Genomic DNA, 6,000 nt, shown 5'->3' with positions numbered 1-6,000 from the left:
GTTTGAAATGCGGTTCTGTAGGTCATGGGATTTTCTTTTAGTTGGTCCTTTTGAGTGGGGTTGCTTTTAATGTTGGTTCATGGACACAGAGGGCTAGGCCCCCTTCACATGGTTCTTTTAATTTAAAACGAAATACAAAGGAAAAACCAAGCCGTTTTTTTTATCTGCAGTGTTTTGAGTGCTGTGGTTCACATGAAAGCGAAAACAAAGCCGTGTCAGGTTGCAATGTAGAAATCCTTGCCCCTCACGTGAATTAACAGTCAAACCAAGCAGTTTTGGATGTAGTGCATACTTTTTGTTATTCAGATGCTAGAACAGCAACCACAGATCCCCTCTGAATGCAGTGCATAACTTCTTATTATGCAGATGAAAGAGAATCAAACGCAGGGCCATTTTTCAATGAAGGGTTAAAATGCTTGCCACATATGTACTAGGGAGAGCAAAGCACATCCGTTTTTCGTGGCAATGTTGAAATGCGGTTTTTAGGTGAAGGAATTCTGTTAAGGCCTGTAAATGTACCCCACAGAAGAATGCACTGATAAAAGTTAGCAAATGACCCTATTTGCAATATTTTTTCACAAGGTAGTTGAGACAGCAAATACCCTAAAGACACATTTTTGAATTGTACAAAAATCAAGTGCTGCAAGCCCACTATCAATATTAGATATAAAAAGAGGTAGAAGCACTCTACGTCTGAGTTTCCTCAAGTGTGGACAGAGTAACATAAAATGGATTTCATGCTCTTGTACGTTTCCACATATTGGACATTCTGCAGTGGGGTCAGCCAACCAGTTCTTTGTAAAGTGGTTTAAATAGAGACTTACCAAGCTCAGTTGTATGTACAAACATCTCTCCACTGGCTAAGTAAAGCAAGTGAGGTATGATTCTAAACCAAGGACAGGTTTATTGCGCATATATGTATGAAAGTGGCTTTTTGATTCATTACTGGCTAAGCAGTTCAGCAATGCCCAGTCCCAGTAAACAGTCTTTAAAATCCACAGATTATCCTGAACCAATTTCTGGCATAAACCAGAAGGCGCTTAGACCAATCTTTAATAATACTTACTTCACATGCTTAAAGTAAGCCCATGGTTTAGTGTGATTGTTGGCTAAAACATCCTTCATTGCCCTCTTATAAACCTCCAATATCCGAGTGCGTTCATAGCTTAATCCAGAGTAAGAGTGGCTTTAATCGAGCATGATAGTCGATACAGGCCTGTCCCAACACCAGGTAAATAAAAGAATATGAATGTGTTGATTTCCAATAGGAGGAGCATCTGTTTTAGATCCCAATAGAGATCTTGCAATGCCATTAGTAAAAAGAGTCAATAAATAAGGAGTCATTATGCATCCCTATCTCACCCCTTTTGTGACAGGGAATGCTTCAGTTAGCTCGCCCTGGTGTCCTCATCTAACTGTAGCAGTGTTCAGAGTATAAAGTGCCTGAATACAGGTACCTAACTGAAATGGGAGTCCTAAGTCATGCAGAGTGTGCCATAAGAGATTGCGTTCAACATTGTTGAACACAGGTTTTAAGTCGATAAATGCCATATAAAGGGGTGTAGAATTTTGGGCGACATATTTTTGGACGATCACAATTAGTGGAAGGGCTTGTTCAACCATGCCTACACCTCTACAGAAATCTGCTTGTATATGATGAAGAAGTTTTAGACCATCAATGATTAAAAGGATCATGGCATAAACTTTTCCTACAATGTGTAAAACTGAAATGGGTCTATAATTTGATGGGTCATTACTGTCCGCCTTTTTTACAAATTGGAACTATCCTAGCCGACCACCATGAGGTAGATGGTTTGTGAAATTTGTTCACCAAATTAAAGAATTTTAATAGAATGGGGACCCAAAAAGAAGGGTCTTCTTTCAAAACGGTCACTATGAATGCCATGCGGCCCTGGTGCTTCATTGTTCTTTTGTGCATTAAGAGCTATTAGTACCCGGTGAAGGCGAATCAGAATGAAATGACCATTCTGATTCGACCCTCGTTGGGGCACTACCTGGCTGGGAATCCCTGGATTCCATGCCTTTGTCCCCAGCGGGGGGTGTGGCAGCCCCTCAGCCAATGAGGAGGCTCAAAGTGGTGTCCGTCACCATCCCTGCCCTCCCACCCCCACTTACCTTCTGCCTGCTTTGTCCCCGGTGGGGGACGATGGCAGCCTCCAGCTGTCTGGAGACTCAAAGTGGGGACATCTCCGCTCTGAGCCTCCACACGGCTGGAGTCTTCCATTGTCCCAGGTATGTTTTTTTTTTTCCCTCCCTCCCTTCCGCCCTCCCAACTCCACTTACCTTCTTCTCTGTCATCTTTCAGGAATGGACGCGCTGGGAACACTTCTGTTCCTAGCGCGTCCGCTCCTAATGGCCACCATGCAAAGGGAAAATGGACTCGGTTTTCCCTTTCCCAGCGGCCATTTTCTTGGTTGTTTTTAAAAATGATTGTCTGTACCGAAACGCTGCAACGTTTTGGGACAAAACAAATGCTTTTAGTGCACCGATCACGCAGATCTTGCCAGCCGGGTTACTAATAGCTATATGCCCCTCACAGCGGGGGAATTGCCGACTCTGGTAATGCCCCGGGCCTTCGTTAAGGCCCTCACTTCACTTGGGCCTAAAACAATTACTGATTAGGTAATGCCCCCGCTGCTCGAGGCATATTGCTTAAATAGCACCTCTTCCGCTGAAAATATGATTAGGACTGTCAGTGAACTGGCCCTCAAAAGATACTGGTGTGGGATTATCTACTAGATTTGACTCATATAATTGCTTATAATGGTAATACCACACAGAAGGAGGAATGGTCATCATAGGGCTGAAGTTCCCTTTATCACAACTCTCAGATTTAATAGCTGCTATTAGGTTACTCTTGGCTTTTTTGCAATCCTTATCGAATCAACTTTGACATTTCCTCTGAATCGATGTTCGAATGTAGATTAAGCGAGGTTATCACCCTGTAAGCACCCATGTAAGGCTCTTACTCCTCTTTCTGGGAAATGTAATATAATGTAATGTCATTTACAGTATTACTAGAGCGCATATTAAGGCCCAAATGCAACTAGGCATTGTAAAGCAGCCAACTGGTGTGCAAACCAGTTGATGGTTGCAAGATGCAAACCATGACAATGGAGCCCCAGAGATCCCTGCTTGTTCAAGCAAGATCAGGACTGACTCTGTACTGATCAAAGGTCTAAAACCCGATTGATATGGGCGTAGACAGTTGTTGGTTTCCAAGAAACGAGAAAAACATGGAGTTGTAATGATTTCCATGAATTTCAGAAGAAGTGGGAGTAAGGTGGGGCATTTTCAGAAGTGAGGTGACCAGTTCATGATTCAATGGAGCAGGAAATACCCTGAAAGAAAAAGAATGGCAAAGAGCCACAGTGAACACAGACATAGCATTCTGAGGGAGAGCCTGAAGAATGTGCAAGGGAAGCAAATCCACCGGAGATGCTGATCTAAGCTGACTCAGAGCCTTGAATACTATCACATCATCAACTGGTTCAAATTGGAACAGTTCTGTTAAAAGTAGGTTAAAAGTGCCCATCAATAAAGTATGTACCAATAGCATCACAATGGTTCTGAGGACAAGAAGAGTTACTCTGCAGCGGAGCAAGCAGAGAGAGTTATTTTTCAAAGTTAAATAGTTCTGGTGCAGAGCAAGCTGTGGAGGTGATATGGATGGCATAGAGCAGTTCATTCTGCCGATGTAATGGCATTGTGATAATGAATCACTGCTTGTTTATACGCTTTCTTGTCTCTTGATTATAATTAGAGCAGCAGCTATGCTCAAGTCAACGGCAAGCCTGTTTACAAGCTGGAAGGCTTGGGTTAAACCGTGGAGCAGAGGGTTTTGATCACCCAAACCGTGTCTCGACTAGGACAAAAAAGTCAGCTACATCTGTCAGGGAGTTTAATAGAGCACTGCATGGCACCTGGCCGCCACTTGCTACAAAAGATTGGTACAGGCGACCAAACTATCAGCGAGTATGGGGGTTTTACCCAACTCCCAAAAAATTCTGGGATACCATGCTGTAAGAGGCCTGAGAGGGGGCAGGAAGGGCAATAATGTATGGCAAAAGAAAATAGACCACAACACTGGATGTGGGTTGAAAGGTCCCTAACACCTTTCGCTTCCTCTCCTACCTCTCCCACCGCCTCATGCCTTACCTCTTACTCCTGTACTTATATAACCTCTTCATCCTCTCTTCTCCCTTCTACCCCACCTCCGGATCTTATCTAGTCTTATTCTTTCCTCTCTTTTTCCTCACACCTTCTAGCCTTCACTCTTACTTCCCTTCCACCTCCACTAACTCCTCCCTTTCCTCTCTTCTTCCCCACACCTTCTCGCCTTCCCTCGTACTTCCTCTTCTTCCTCCACTAACTCCTCCCTTTCCCTCTCTCACCTCTGCCCCTCTCCACTCCCTCATCACCTCAGCAATATTGGATCCCATGCCAACGACTTGACCATCAGCGGTCGTTGGTCTCCATCGGAGTCCAGACTACATATAAACCTGTTGGAGCTGAGAGCCATCAGACTAGCACTGAAGTCTTTTGTGCCATCTGTACAGTTTGTAACATTCTAGAATGGCTAAAGTAATCCATCTGGAAATGGTCTGTTTTGTGATTGGCAATCCTAATTTGTGCCCTGTGTAACCTATGAACAGTTGGTCTTCTTGCCTAATCCTAGCAAGTCTGCTGATATAAAAACTCAAGGCTCGCCTTGGATCCAGCCTATGTAGCCTCTCTTCCTCTTTCCCTCGATGGGGAGGAGGATAGAATGAGGGTAAGGTTATCTTCTGAGTGATGTGGAATTCAGAAACCACCTTTGGGAGGAAATTAGGCTTCATGTGCAGGACAACGTTGTCTTTGTGAATAATTGTATGAGGGGGTTTACAAGATAGGGCTTGTAATTTGCTCACCCTTCTGGCAGATGTCAAAGACATTAATAAGACAGTTGTAAGGGTGAGAAATCTTAAAGAACAAGAGTGGAGTGGTTCAAAAGGAGTACCCATCAGGAAATTTAAGACTGAATTTAAGTCCCATCAGGGAACTTGGAACAGTCTCGGGGAATAGACATTAGTTAATCCCTTCAGAAATTGTATTACTGAGGGTAATTTGAAATATTATGGCTCTTCTGCAGTGCGCTTGAAGATCGATAGCGCTGCGAGGTAGCCCTTGATCGTACCAACTTGAAGACCTGAATTTGCCAAATAGAGTAGAAAGGATAACACCATTGGTGTACCACATGAAAAGGGTTCAATATTCCTTTCTCTACACCAGCTGCAAAATTTGTTCCAACGGCAGCGGTATAAAGTCTTTGTTGCTGGCCTTCTGGCTGAAAGCAACACCTCCATGACGTCATCTGGGAGGTCCCAATCCTTGTATCTCAACCTTTCAGATACCAAGCGTGAAGGTTGAGGGTTCTGATGTCTGGATAGAGAACCTGACCTCCCTTCTGCGAGAGAAGATCCTTCCTGTGTGGAAGACGAATCGGAGGGCAGATGGACATGTCGAGAAGGTCCGGGTACCACATTCTCCTGGCCCAATCTGGGGCAATAAGGATCATAGTCTTCCGGAATCTTCTCAACCTCCTGATGATCTGAGGAATGACAGGGACTGGAGGAAACGCGTACAGAAGTGGAAACTCCCAGTCTACCACAAACGCATCCCCTAGAGCTCCTCTCGGGGGAAATTCCCTTGAACAAAACTGACTGCACTTCCTGTTGATACTGGTGGCAAACAGATCCACTTGAGGGGTTCCCCAAAGGGTGAAGATCTCTTGAAGGACTTCCTGAGGACTTCTCCCACTTGTGAGAGACTGTACTCTGCCTGCTCAGAGCGTCTGCTGTCAAGTTCTTTTCTCCGGCTAAGTGAACTGCCGATAGAGAGATTCCTTCTTGAATTGGCCAAAACCAGAGCTGCATCGCCTCTCTGCACAGTGGCAGTGATCCTATGCCTCCTCTTTTGTTGAGGTAGTGCATGGCCACG

This window comes from Ambystoma mexicanum, chromosome 7q, assembly GCF_040938575.1.
Source record: "Ambystoma mexicanum isolate Mex_15411 chromosome 7q, UKY_AmexF1_1, whole genome shotgun sequence".
NCBI classification, from domain to species: Eukaryota; Metazoa; Chordata; class Amphibia; order Caudata; family Ambystomatidae; genus Ambystoma; species Ambystoma mexicanum.
The sequence above is the reverse complement of the archived record's forward strand: the minus strand, read 5'-3'. Positions refer to the sequence as shown.